A 15,779-nucleotide genomic window follows, 5' to 3' on the forward strand; every position below is an offset into this window, starting at 1 on the left:
CTCTTTTAAAAAGTGATCGCAAATTATAGCTAAAAACCCCGAAATGTCAATATTTAAGGAGTTATTGCCATTTTAAAGAATGCTATCTTTCTTCATTCAGAAGGTGATCACAAATTATAGCTAAAAACCCCGAAATGTCAATATTTAAGGAGTTATGGCCATTTTAAAGAATGCTATCTTTCCTCTTTTAAAAAGTGATCACAAATTATAGCTAAAAACCCCGAAATGTCAATATTTAAGGAGTTATGGCCATTTTAAAGAATGCTATCTTTCTTCATTCAGAAGGTGATCACAAATTATAGCTAAAAACCCCGAAATGTCAATATTTAAGGAGTTATGGCCATTGTAAAGAATGCTATCTTTCCTCTTTTAAAAAGTGATCACAAATTATAGCTAAAAACCCCGAAATGTCAATATTTAAGGAGTTATGGCCATTTTAAAGAATGCTATCTTAAATCACAAATTATAGCTAAAAACCCCGAAATGTCAATATTTAAGGAGTTATGGCCATTTTAAAGAATGCTATCTTTCCTCTTCTAAAAAGTGATCGCAAATTATAGCTAAAAACCCCGAAATGTCAATATTTAAGGAGTTATGGCCATTTTAAAGAATGCTATCTTAAATCACAAATTATAGCTAAAAACCCCGAAATGTCAATATTTAAGGAGTTATGGCCATTTTAAAGAATGCTATCTTTCTTCATTCAGAAGGTGATCACAAATTATAGCTAAAAACCCCGAAATGTCAATATTTAAGGAGTTATGGCCATTGTAAAGAATGCTATCTTTCCTCTTTTAAAAAGTGATCACAAATTATAGCTAAAAACCCCGAAATGTCAATATTTAAGGAGTTATGGCCATTTTAAAGAATGCTATCTTTCTTCATTCAGAAGGTGATCACAAATTATAGCTAAAAACCCCGAAATGTCAATATTTAAGGAGTTATGGCCATTTTAAAGAATGCTATCTTTCCTCTTTTAAAAAGTGATCACAAATTATAGCTAAAAACCCCGAAATGTCAATATTTAAGGAGTTATGGCCATTTTAAAGAATGCTATCTTTCCTCTTTTAAAAAGTGATCACAAATTATAGCTAAAAACCCCGAAATGTCAATATTTAAGGAGTTATGGCCATTTTAAATAATGCTATCTTTCCTCTTTTAAAAAGTGATCACAAATTATAGCTAAAACCCCGAAATGTCAATATTTAAGGAGTTATGGCCATTTTAAAGAATGCTATCTTTCCTCTTTTAAAAAGTGATCACAAATTAAAGCTAAAAACCCCGAAATGTCAATATTTAAGGAGTTATGGCCATTTTAAAGAATGCTATCTTTCCTCTTTTAAAAAGTGATCACAAATTAAAGCTAAAAACCCCGAAATGTCAATATTTAAGGAGTTATGGCCATTTTAAAGAATGCTATCTTAAATCACAAATTATAGCTAAAAACCCCGAAATGTCAATATTTAAGGAGTTATGGCCATTTTAAAGAATGCTATCTTTCCTCTTTTAAAAAGTGATCACAAATTATAGCTAAAACCCCGAAATGTCAATATTTAAGGAGTTATGGCCATTTTAAAGAATGCTATCTTTCCTCTTTTAAAAAGTGATCACAAATTAAAGCTAAAAACCCCGAAATGTCAATATTTAAGGAGTTATGGCCATTTTAAAGAATGCTATCTTTCCTCTTTTAAAAAGTGATCACAAATTAAAGCTAAAAACCCCGAAATGTCAATATTTAAGGAGTTATGGCCATTTTAAAGAATGCTATCTTAAATCACAAATTATAGCTAAAAACCCCGAAATGTCAATATTTAAGGAGTTATGGCCATTTTAAAGAATGCTATCTTTCCTCTTTTAAAAAGTGATCACAAATTATAGCTAAAACCCCGAAATGTCAATATTTAAGGAGTTATGGCCATTTTAAAGAATGCTATCTTTCCTCTTTTAAAAAGTGATCACAAATTAAAGCTAAAAACCCCGAAATGTCAATATTTAAGGAGTTATGGCCATTTTAAAGAATGCTATCTTTCCTCTTTTAAAAAGTGATCACAAATTAAAGCTAAAAACCCCGAAATGTCAATATTTAAGGAGTTATGGCCATTTTAAAGAATGCTATCTTAAATCACAAATTATAGCTAAAAACCCCGAAATGTCAATATTTAAGGAGTTATGGCCATTTTAAAGAATGCTATCTTTCCTCTTTTAAAAAGTGATCACAAATTATAGCTAAAACCCCGAAATGTCAATATTTAAGGAGTTATGGCCATTTTAAAGAATGCTATCTTTCCTCTTTTAAAAAGTGATCACAAATTAAAGCTAAAAACCCCGAAATGTCAATATTTAAGGAGTTATGGCCATTTTAAAGAATGCTATCTTTCCTCTTTTAAAAAGTGATCACAAATTAAAGCTAAAAACCCCGAAATGTCAATATTTAAGGAGTTATGGCCATTTTAAAGAATGCTATCTTAAATCACAAATTATAGCTAAAAACCCCGAAATGTCAATATTTAAGGAGTTATGGCCATTTTAAAGAATGCTATCTTTCCTCTTTTAAAAAGTGATCACAAATTATAGCTAAAACCCCGAAATGTCAATATTTAAGGAGTTATGGCCATTTTAAAGAATGCTATCTTTCCTCTTTTAAAAAGTGATCACAAATTAAAGCTAAAAACCCCGAAATGTCAATATTTAAGGAGTTATGGCCATTTTAAAGAATGCTATCTTTCCTCTTTTAAAAAGTGATCACAAATTAAAGCTAAAAACCCCGAAATGTCAATATTTAAGGAGTTATGGCCATTTTAAAGAATGCTATCTTAAATCACAAATTATAGCTAAAAACCCCGAAATGTCAATATTTAAGGAGTTATGGCCATTTTAAAGAATGCTATCTTTCCTCTTTTAAAAAGTGATCGCAAATTATAGCTAAAAACCCCGAAATGTCAATATTTAAGGAGTTATTGCCATTTTAAAGAATGCTATCTTTCTTCATTCAGAAGGTGATCACAAATTATAGCTAAAAACCCCGAAATGTCAATATTTAAGGAGTTATGGCCATTTTAAAGAATGCTATCTTTCCTCTTTTAAAAAGTGATCGCAAATTATAGCTAAAAACCCCGAAATGTCAATATTTAAGGAGTTATTGCCATTTTAAAGAATGCTATCTTTCTTCATTCAGAAGGTGATCACAAATTATAGCTAAAAACCCCGAAATGTCAATATTTAAGGAGTTATGGCCATTTTAAAGAATGCTATCTTTCCTCTTTTAAAAAGTGATCACAAATTATAGCTAAAAACCCCGAAATGTCAATATTTAAGGAGTTATGGCCATTTTAAAGAATGCTATCTTTCCTCTTTTAAAAAGTGATCACAAATTATAGCTAAAAACCCCGAAATGTCAATATTTAAGGAGTTATGGCCATTTTAAAGAATGCTATCTTTCCTCTTTTAAAAAGTGATCACAAATTATAGCTAAAAACCCCGAAATGTCAATAGTTTAGGAGCTATGGCCATTTTAAAGAATGCTATCTTTCCTCTTTTAAAAAGTGATCACAAATTAAAGCTAAAAACCCCGAAATGTCAATATTTAAGGAGTTATGGCCATTTTAAAGAATGCTATCTTTCCTCTTTTAAAAAGTGATCACAAATTAAAGCTAAAAACCCCGAAATGTCAATATTTAAGGAGTTATGGCCATTTTAAAGAATGCTATCTTTCCTCTTTTAAAAAGTGATCACAAATTAAAGCTAAAAACCCCGAAATGTCAATATTTAAGGAGTTATGGCCATTTTAAAGAATGCTATCTTAAATCACAAATTATAGCTAAAAACCCCGAAATGTCAATATTTAAGGAGTTATGGCCATTTTAAAGAATGCTATCTTTCCTCTTTTAAAAAGTGATCGCAAATTATAGCTAAAAACCCCGAAATGTCAATATTTAAGGAGTTATTGCCATTTTAAAGAATGCTATCTTTCTTCATTCAGAAGGTGATCACAAATTATAGCTAAAAACCCCGAAATGTCAATATTTAAGGAGTTATGGCCATTTTAAAGAATGCTATCTTTCCTCTTTTAAAAAGTGATCGCAAATTATAGCTAAAAACCCCGAAATGTCAATATTTAAGGAGTTATTGCCATTTTAAAGAATGCTATCTTTCTTCATTCAGAAGGTGATCACAAATTATAGCTAAAAACCCCGAAATGTCAATATTTAAGGAGTTATGGCCATTTTAAAGAATGCTATCTTTCCTCTTTTAAAAAGTGATCACAAATTATAGCTAAAACCCCGAAATGTCAATATTTAAGGAGTTATGGCCATTTTAAAGAATGCTATCTTTCTTCATTCAGAAGGTGATCACAAATTATAGCTAAAAACCCCGAAATGTCAATAGTTTAGGAGCTATGGCCATTTTAAAGAATGCTATCTTTCCTCTTTTAAAAAGTGATCGCAAATTATAGCTAAAAACCCCGAAATGTCAATATTTTAGGAGCTATGGCCATTTTAAAGAATGCTATCTTTCCTCTTTTAAAAAGTGATCACAAATTATAGCTAAAAACCCCGAAATGTCAATATTTAAGGAGTTATGGCCATTTTAAAGAATGCTATCTTTCCTCTTTTAAAAAGTGATCACAAATTAAAGCTAAAAACCCCGAAATGTCAATATTTAAGGAGTTATGGCCATTTTAAAGAATGCTATCTTAAATCACAAATTATAGCTAAAAACCCCGAAATGTCAATATTTAAGGAGTTATGGCCATTTTAAAGAATGCTATCTTTCCTCTTTTAAAAAGTGATCGCAAATTATAGCTAAAAACCCCGAAATGTCAATATTTAAGGAGTTATTGCCATTTTAAAGAATGCTATCTTTCTTCATTCAGAAGGTGATCACAAATTATAGCTAAAAACCCCGAAATGTCAATATTTAAGGAGTTATGGCCATTTTAAAGAATGCTATCTTTCCTCTTTTAAAAAGTGATCGCAAATTATAGCTAAAAACCCCGAAATGTCAATATTTAAGGAGTTATTGCCATTTTAAAGAATGCTATCTTTCTTCATTCAGAAGGTGATCACAAATTATAGCTAAAAACCCCGAAATGTCAATATTTAAGGAGTTATGGCCATTTTAAAGAATGCTATCTTTCCTCTTTTAAAAAGTGATCACAAATTATAGCTAAAACCCCGAAATGTCAATATTTAAGGAGTTATGGCCATTTTAAAGAATGCTATCTTTCTTCATTCAGAAGGTGATCACAAATTATAGCTAAAAACCCCGAAATGTCAATAGTTTAGGAGCTATGGCCATTTTAAAGAATGCTATCTTTCCTCTTTTAAAAAGTGATCGCAAATTATAGCTAAAAACCCCGAAATGTCAATATTTTAGGAGCTATGGCCATTTTAAAGAATGCTATCTTTCCTCTTTTAAAAAGTGATCACAAATTATAGCTAAAAACCCCGAAATGTCAATATTTAAGGAGTTATGGCCATTTTAAAGAATGCTATCTTTCCTCTTTTAAAAAGTGATCACAAATTAAAGCTAAAAACCCCGAAATGTCAATATTTAAGGAGTTATGGCCATTTTAAAGAATGCTATCTTAAATCACAAATTATAGCTAAAAACCCCGAAATGTCAATATTTAAGGAGTTATGGCCATTTTAAAGAATGCTATCTTTCCTCTTTTAAAAAGTGATCGCAAATTATAGCTAAAAACCCCGAAATGTCAATATTTAAGGAGTTATTGCCATTTTAAAGAATGCTATCTTTCTTCATTCAGAAGGTGATCACAAATTATAGCTAAAAACCCCGAAATGTCAATATTTAAGGAGTTATGGCCATTTTAAAGAATGCTATCTTTCCTCTTTTAAAAAGTGATCGCAAATTATAGCTAAAAACCCCGAAATGTCAATATTTAAGGAGTTATTGCCATTTTAAAGAATGCTATCTTTCTTCATTCAGAAGGTGATCACAAATTATAGCTAAAAACCCCGAAATGTCAATATTTAAGGAGTTATGGCCATTTTAAAGAATGCTATCTTTCCTCTTTTAAAAAGTGATCACAAATTATAGCTAAAACCCCGAAATGTCAATATTTAAGGAGTTATGGCCATTTTAAAGAATGCTATCTTTCTTCATTCAGAAGGTGATCACAAATTATAGCTAAAAACCCCGAAATGTCAATAGTTTAGGAGCTATGGCCATTTTAAAGAATGCTATCTTTCCTCTTTTAAAAAGTGATCGCAAATTATAGCTAAAAACCCCGAAATGTCAATATTTTAGGAGCTATGGCCATTTTAAAGAATGCTATCTTTCCTCTTTTAAAAAGTGATCACAAATTATAGCTAAAAACCCCGAAATGTCAATATTTAAGGAGTTATGGCCATTTTAAAGAATGCTATCTTTCCTCTTTTAAAAAGTGATCACAAATTAAAGCTAAAAACCCCGAAATGTCAATATTTAAGGAGTTATGGCCATTTTAAAGAATGCTATCTTAAATCACAAATTATAGCTAAAAACCCCGAAATGTCAATATTTAAGGAGTTATGGCCATTTTAAAGAATGCTATCTTTCCTCTTTTAAAAAGTGATCGCAAATTATAGCTAAAAACCCCGAAATGTCAATATTTAAGGAGTTATTGCCATTTTAAAGAATGCTATCTTTCTTCATTCAGAAGGTGATCACAAATTATAGCTAAAAACCCCGAAATGTCAATATTTAAGGAGTTATGGCCATTTTAAAGAATGCTATCTTTCCTCTTTTAAAAAGTGATCGCAAATTATAGCTAAAAACCCCGAAATGTCAATATTTAAGGAGTTATTGCCATTTTAAAGAATGCTATCTTTCTTCATTCAGAAGGTGATCACAAATTATAGCTAAAAACCCCGAAATGTCAATATTTAAGGAGTTATGGCCATTTTAAAGAATGCTATCTTTCCTCTTTCAAAAAGTGATCACAAATTATAGCTAAAAACCCCGAAATGTCAATATTTAAGGAGTTATGGCCGTTTTAAAGAATGCTATCTTTCTTCATTCAGAAGGTGATCACAAATTATAGCTAAAAACCCCGAAATGTCAATATTTAAGGAGTTATGGCCATTGTAAAGAATGCTATCTTTCCTCTTTTAAAAAGTGATCACAAATTATAGCTAAAAACCCCGAAATGTCAATATTTAAGGAGTTATGGCCATTTTAAAGAATGCTATCTTAAATCACAAATTATCGCTAAAAACCCCGAAATGTCAATATTTAAGGAGTTATGGCCATTTTAAAGAATGCTATCTTTCCTCTTCTAAAAAGTGATCGCAAATTATAGCTAAAAACCCCGAAATGTCAATATTTAAGGAGTTATGGCCATTTTAAAGAATGCTATCTTAAATCACAAATTATAGCTAAAAACCCCGAAATGTCAATATTTAAGGAGTTATGGCCATTTTAAAGAATGCTATCTTTCTTCATTCAGAAGGTGATCACAAATTATAGCTAAAAACCCCGAAATGTCAATATTTAAGGAGTTATGGCCATTTTAAAGAATGCTATCTTTCCTCTTTTAAAAAGTGATCACAAATTATAGCTAAAAACCCCGAAATGTCAATATTTAAGGAGTTATTGCCATTTTAAAGAATGCTATCTTAAATCTCTTAAAAAGTGATCGCAAATTATAGCTAAAAACCCCGAAATGTCAATATTTAAGGAGTTATGGCCATTGTAAAGAATGCTATCTTTCCTCTTTTAAAAAGTGATCACAAATTATAGCTAAAAACCCCGAAATGTCAATATTTAAGGAGTTATGGCCATTTTAAAGAATGCTATCTTTCTTCATTCAGAAGGTGATCACAAATTATAGCTAAAAACCCCGAAATGTCAATATTTAAGGAGTTATGGCCATTTTAAAGAATGCTATCTTTCCTCTTTTAAAAAGTGATCACAAATTATAGCTAAAACCCCGAAATGTCAATATTTAAGGAGTTATGGCCATTTTAAAGAATGCTATCTTTCTTCATTCAGAAGGTGATCACAAATTATAGCTAAAAACCCCGAAATGTCAATATTTAAGGAGTTATGGCCATTTTAAAGAATGCTATCTTTCCTCTTTTAAAAAGTGATCACAAATTATAGCTAAAACCCCGAAATGTCAATATTTAAGGAGTTATGGCCATTTTAAAGAATGCTATCTTTCTTCATTCAGAAGGTGATCACAAATTATAGCTAAAAACCCCGAAATGTCAATATTTAAGGAGTTATGGCCATTTTAAAGAATGCTATCTTTCCTCTTTTAAAAAGTGATCACAAATTATAGCTAAAACCCCGAAATGTCAATATTTAAGGAGTTATGGCCATTTTAAAGAATGCTATCTTTCCTCTTTTAAAAAGTGATCACAAATTATAGCTAAAAACCCCGAAATGTCAATATTTAAGGAGTTATGGCCATTTTAAAGAATGCTATCTTTCCTCTTTTAAAAAGTGATCACAAATTAAAGCTAAAAACCCCGAAATGTCAATATTTAAGGAGTTATGGCCATTTTAAAGAATGCTATCTTTCCTCTTTTAAAAAGTGATCACAAATTAAAGCTAAAAACCCCGAAATGTCAATATTTAAGGAGTTATGGCCATTTTAAAGAATGCTATCTTTCCTCTTTTAAAAAGTGATCACAAATTATAGCTAAAAACCCCGAAATGTCAATATTTAAGGAGTTATTGCCATTTTAAAGAATGCTATCTTAAATCTCTTAAAAAGTGATCGCAAATTATAGCTAAAAACCCCGAAATGTCAATATTTAAGGAGTTATGGCCATTTTAAAGAATGCTATCTTAAATCACAAATTATAGCTAAAAACCCCGAAATGTCAATATTTAAGGAGTTATGGCCATTTTAAAGAATGCTATCTTTCCTCTTTTAAAAAGTGATCACAAATTATAGCTAAAAACCCCGAAATGTCAATATTTAAGGAGTTATGGCCATTTTAAAGAATTCTATCTTTCTTCATTCAGAAGGTGATCACAAATTATAGCTAAAAACCCCGAAATGTCAATATTTAAGGAGTTATGGCCATTTTAAAGAATGCTATCTTTCCTCTTTTAAAAAGTGATCACAAATTAAAGCTAAAAACCCCGAAATGTCAATATTTAAGGAGTTATGGCCATTTTAAAGAATGCTACCTTTCCTCTTTTAAAAAGTGATCACAAATTATAGCTAAAAACCCCGAAATGTCAATAGTTTAGGAGCTATGGCCATTTTAAAGAATGCTATCTTTCCTCTTTTAAAAAGTGATCGCAAATTATAGCTAAAAACCCCGAAATGTCAATAGTTTAGGAGCTATGGCCATTTTAAAGAATGCTATCTTTCCTCTTTTAAAAAGTGATCACAAATTAAAGCTAAAAACCCCGAAATGTCAATATTTAAGGAGTTATGGCCATTTTAAAGAATGCTATCTTTCCTCTTTTAAAAAGTGATCACAAATTATAGCTAAAAACCCCGAAATGTCAATATTTAAGGAGTTATGGCCATTTTAAAGAATGCTATCTTTCCTCTTTTAAAAAGTGATCACAAATTAAAGCTAAAAACCCCGAAATGTCAATATTTAAGGAGTTATGGCCATTTTAAAGAATGCTATCTTTCCTCTTTTAAAAAGTGATCACAAATTATAGCTAAAAACCCCGAAATGTCAATATTTAAGGAGTTATTGCCATTTTAAAGAATGCTATCTTAAATCTCTTAAAAAGTGATCGCAAATTATAGCTAAAAACCCCGAAATGTCAATATTTAAGGAGTTATGGCCATTTTAAAGAATGCTATCTTTCCTCTTTTAAAAAGTGATCACAAATTATAGCTAAAAACCCCGAAATGTCAATATTTATGGAGTTATGGCCATTTTAAAGAACGCTATCTTTCCTCTTTTAAAAAGTGATCACAAATTAAAGCTAAAATCCCCGAAATGTCAATATTTAAGGAGTTATGGCCATTTTAAAGAATGCTATCTTTCCTCTTTTAAAAAGTGATCACAAATTATAGCTAAAAACCCCGAAATGTCAATATTTAAGGAGTTATTGCCATTTTAAAGAATGCTATCTTTCCTCTTTTAAAAAGTGATCACAAATTATAGCTAAAAACCCCGAAATGTCAATATTTAAGAGTTATGGCCATTTTAAAGAATGCTATCTTTCCTCTTTTAAAAAGTGATCACAAATTAAAGCTAAAAACCCCGAAATGTCAATATTTAAGGAGTTATGGCCATTTTAAAGAATGCTATCTTTCCTCTTTTAAAAAGTGATCACAAATTATAGCTAAAAACCCCGAAATGTCAATAGTTTAGGAGCTATGGCCATTTTAAAGAATGCTATCTTTCCTCTTTTAAAAAGTGATCGCAAATTATAGCTAAAAACCCCGAAATGTCAATAGTTTAGGAGCTATGGCCATTTTAAAGAATGCTATCTTTCCTCTTTTAAAAAGTGATCACAAATTATAGCTAAAAACCCCGAAATGTCAATATTTAAGGAGTTATGGCCATTTTAAAGAATGCTATCTTTCCTCTTTTAAAAAGTGATCACAAATTAAAGCTAAAAACCCCGAAATGTCAATATTTAAGGAGTTATGGCCATTTTAAAGAATGCTATCTTTCCTCTTTTAAAAAGTGATCACAAATTATAGCTAAAAACCCCGAAATGTCAATATTTAAGGAGTTATTGCCATTTTAAAGAATGCTATCTTAAATCTCTTAAAAAGTGATCGCAAATTATAGCTAAAAACCCCGAAATGTCAATATTTAAGGAGTTATGGCCATTTTAAAGAATGCTATCTTAAATCACAAATTATAGCTAAAAACCCCGAAATGTCAATATTTAAGGAGTTATGGCCATTTTAAAGAATGCTATCTTTCCTCTTTTAAAAAGTGATCACAAATTATAGCTAAAAACCCCGAAATGTCAATATTTAAGGAGTTATGGCCATTTTAAAGAACGCTATCTTTCCTCTTTTAAAAAGTGATCACAAATTAAAGCTAAAATCCCCGAAATGTCAATATTTAAGGAGTTATGGCCATTTTAAAGAATGCTATCTTTCCTCTTTTAAAAAGTGATCACAAATTATAGCTAAAAACCCCGAAATGTCAATATTTAAGGAGTTATTGCCATTTTAAAGAATGCTATCTTAAATCTCTTAAAAAGTGATCGCAAATTATAGCTAAAAACCCCGAAATGTCAATATTTAAGGAGTTATGGCCATTTTAAAGAATGCTATCTTAAATCACAAATTATAGCTAAAAACCCCGAAATGTCAATATTTAAGGAGTTATGGCCATTTTAAAGAATGCTATCTTTCCTCTTTTAAAAAGTGATCACAAATTATAGCTAAAAACCCCGAAATGTCAATATTTAAGGAGTTATTGCCATTTTAAAGAATGCTATCTTAAATCTCTTAAAAAGTGATCGCAAATTATAGCTAAAAACCCCGAAATGTCAATATTTAAGGAGTTATGGCCATTTTAAAGAACGCTATCTTTCCTCTTTTAAAAAGTGATCACAAATTAAAGCTAAAATCCCCGAAATGTCAATATTTAAGGAGTTATGGCCATTTTAAAGAATGCTATCTTTCCTCTTTTAAAAAGTGATCACAAATTATAGCTAAAAACCCCGAAATGTCAATATTTAAGGAGTTATTGCCATTTTAAAGAATGCTATCTTAAATCTCTTAAAAAGTGATCGCAAATTATAGCTAAAAACCCCGAAATGTCAATATTTAAGGAGTTTTGGCCATTTTAAAGAATGCTATCTTAAATCACAAATTATAGCTAAAAACCCCGAAATGTCAATATTTAAGGAGTTATGGCCATTTTAAAGAATGCTATCTTTCCTCTTTTAAAAAGTGATCACAAATTATAGCTGAAAACCCCGAAATGTCAATATTTAAGGAGTTATTGCCATTTTAAAGAATGCTATCTTAAATCTCTTAAAAAGTGATCGCAAATTATAGCTAAAAACCCCGAAATGTCAATATTTAAGGAGTTATGGCCATTTTAAAGAATGCTATCTTAAATCACAAATTATAGCTAAAAACCCCGAAATGTCAATATTTAAGGAGTTATGGCCATTTTAAAGAATGCTATCTTAAATCACAAATTATAGCTAAAAACCCCGAAATGTCAATATTTAAGGAGTTATGGCCATTTTAAAGAATGCTATCTTTCCTCTTTTAAAAAGTGATCACAAATTATAGCTAAAAACCCCGAAATGTCAATATTTAAGGAGTTATTGCCATTTTAAAGAATGCTATCTTAAATCTCTTAAAAAGTGATCGCAAATTATAGCTAAAAACCCCGAAATGTCAATATTTAAGGAGTTATGGCCATTTTAAAGAATGCTATCTTAAATCACAAATTATAGCTAAAAACCCCGAAATGTCAATATTTAAGGAGTTATGGCCATTTTAAAGAATGCTATCTTTCCTCTTTTAAAAAGTGATCACAAATTATAGCTAAAAACCCCGAAATGTCAATATTTAAGGAGTTATGGCCATTTTAAAGAACGCTATCTTTCCTCTTTTAAAAAGTGATCACAAATTAAAGCTAAAATCCCCGAAATGTCAATATTTAAGGAGTTATGGCCATTTTAAAGAATGCTATCTTTCCTCTTTTAAAAAGTGATCACAAATTATAGCTAAAAACCCCGAAATGTCAATATTTAAGGAGTTATTGCCATTTTAAAGAATGCTATCTTAAATCTCTTAAAAAGTGATCGCAAATTATAGCTAAAAACCCCGAAATGTCAATATTTAAGGAGTTATGGCCATTTTAAAGAATGCTATCTTAAATCACAAATTATAGCTAAAAACCCCGAAATGTCAATATTTAAGGAGTTATGGCCATTTTAAAGAATGCTATCTTTCCTCTTTTAAAAAGTGATCACAAATTATAGCTAAAAACCCCGAAATGTCAATATTTAAGGAGTTATGGCCATTTTAAAGAATGCTATCTTTCTTCATTCAGAAGGTGATCACAAATTATAGCTAAAAACCCCGAAATGTCAATATTTAAGGAGTTATGGCCATTTTAAAGAATGCTATCTTTCCTCTTTTAAAAAGTGATCACAAATTATAGCTAAAAACCCCGAAATGTCAATATTTAAGGGGTTATGGCCATTTTAAAGAATGCTATCTTTCCTCCTTTAAAAAGTGATCACAAATTATGGCTAAAAACCCCGAAATGTCAATATTTAAGGAGTTATGGCTATTTTAAAGAATGCTATCTTTCTTCATTCAGAAGGTGATCACAAATTATAGCTAAAAACCCCGAAATGTCAATATTTAAGGAGTTATGGCCATTTTAAAGAATGCTATCTTTCCTCTTTTAAAAAGTGATCACAAATGATAGCTAAAAACCCCGAAATGTCAATATTAAAGGAGTTATGGCCATTTATTGTATCGACTCAAATGAATTTGCCATCGGCTATACAACCAAAACAAACCGAAAGCATAAAAATAATAAAAAAAAAAGTACAAAATTAAATATCGATTTTATTTCGCATAAAAAACCCAACTTTGAATTCGATACAAAGGTCACAGTTTATGCATCATTGAAAGCCGTTGCTAATGTTTACTTATCGCTGGCATTTGGTCATTTGCAAAGTGGCGTGAAGCAAATAGCGGCTGATAACAATGAGTCAAAAAATGTAGAATCAAATATTGAGTGATTTCGATGTGAAAAATTACTCACAACAAAGCAAAACAAAAAATCGAAACAAAACAACAACATGCTTGGATTCCATTAACCCATGTTGTCATAACAACACCGACAGGTTTATTTTATCAGTTTTCGTTTTCGTTTTGTGACCGGTCGTTTGTCAGTTACTTCACTTCAGCCGGTTAGGGGTTGAGGGTAGCAAATCAAGTGAGAGTTTGTACGCGAGCCGACCAAACGACTGGCCAGCCATGTGTTGACCCTTTCCGTTGGTAGGGAGTATTGGCTGGTGACGACGGTGTTTTACATATTTTTATTCTGTGACAGATTGCGCTGAACTACAGGTGTAAAGTGTGAGAGAAAGAGGGTGTCGGTGTGTGTGTGTGTGTGAGTGTTTAAACCAAAGAAAATGCAATTTCATTTTGTTTGCTTCCTTCGTTTCATTGAGGGAGGAGTTTTTTTATTCTTCTAGTGCGCGGTGAAAAAAATGTACCCTAGCAAGGTTTTTACAGTGGCCCTATAAAGGGTAAAAATATTTTATTCAGATGAAGATTAAAGGTTGTCTATGTGAAGAAGACCTCTTGTTTTCTATGGCCAGAAGACCAATATGGTCCTCTATTTATGTTCTATGAACATAAATTGAGAGAAGACCACTGGTCAGCTATGGAGAGAGGATCACTGGCCTTCTATGGACTGAAGCCCACTGGCCTTCTATGGACTGAAGCCCACTGGCCTTCTATGGACTGAAGCCCACTGGCCTTCTATGGAGAGAAGACCACTGGTCTTCTATGGAGAGAAGACCTCTGGTCTTCAATGGACAGAGAAGACCACTGGTCTTCAATGGAAATAAGGCCAGTCTGGTCTTCTATGGAGAGGAGACCTATGGTCTTCTATGGAGAGAAGACCAATTCTCTTCTATGAAGAGAAGACCACTGGTCTTCTATGGATAGAAGACCACTCTGGCCTTCTATGAAAAGAAGACCACTCTGGTCTTCTATGGACAGAAACCACTGGTCTTCTATTGAAAAAACACCACTTGTCTTCTATGGACCGAAGAGAACTTGTCTTGTATGGACCGAAGACAACTAGTCCTCTATGGACAGAAAACCACTGCTCTGGACAGAGAAGACCACTGGTCTTCGATAGACAGAAGACCACTGGTCTTCGATAGACAGAAGACCACTAGTCTTCTATAGACAGAAGACCACTGGTCTTCTATAGACAGAAGACCACTGGTCTTCTATAGACAGAAGACCACTTATCTTCCATAGACAGAAGACCACTGGTCTTCCATAGACAGAAGACCACTGGTCTTCCATAGACAGAAGACCACTGGTCTTCCATAGACAGAAGACCACTGGTCTTCTATAGACAGAAGACCACTGGTCTTCTATAGACAGAAGACCACTGGTCTTTGATAGACAGAAGTCCCCTAGTCTTCTATAGACAGAAGACAACTCTGCTCTTCCATAGACAGAAGACAACTCTGCTCTTCCATAGACAGAAGACCACTGGTCTTCCATGGAGAGAAGACCACTGGTCTTCCATGGAGAGAAGACCACTGGTCTTCCATGGAGAGAAGACCACTGGTCTTCCATGGAGAGAAGACCACTGGTCTTCCATGGAGAGAAGACCACTGGTCTTCCATGGAGAGAAGACCACTGGTCTTCCATGGAGAGAAGACCACTGGTCTTCCATGGAGAGAAGACCACTGGTCTTCCATGGAGAGAAGACCACTGGTCTTCCATGGAGAGAAGACCACTGGTCTTCCATGGAGAGAAGACCACTGGTCTTCTATGGAGGGAAGACCCCTGATCTTCTATGGAGAGAAGACCCCTGATCTTCTATGGAGAGAAGACCCCTGATCTTCTATGGACAGAAGACCACTGGTCTTCTATGGAGAGAAGACCACTGGTCTTCTATAGAGAGAAGACCACTGGTCTTCTATGGAGAGAAGACCACTGGTCTTCTATAGAGAGAAGACCACTGGTCTTCTATGGAGAGAAGACCACTGGTCTTCTATGGAGAGAAGACCACTGGTCTTCTATGGAGAGAAGACCACTGGTCTTCTATGGAGAGAAGACCACTGGTCTTCTATGGAGAGAAGACCACTGGTCTTCT

Source organism: Musca domestica, unplaced genomic scaffold, assembly GCF_030504385.1.
Source record: "Musca domestica strain aabys unplaced genomic scaffold, Musca_domestica.polishedcontigs.V.1.1 76, whole genome shotgun sequence".
NCBI lineage: Eukaryota > Metazoa > Arthropoda > Insecta > Diptera > Muscidae > Musca > Musca domestica.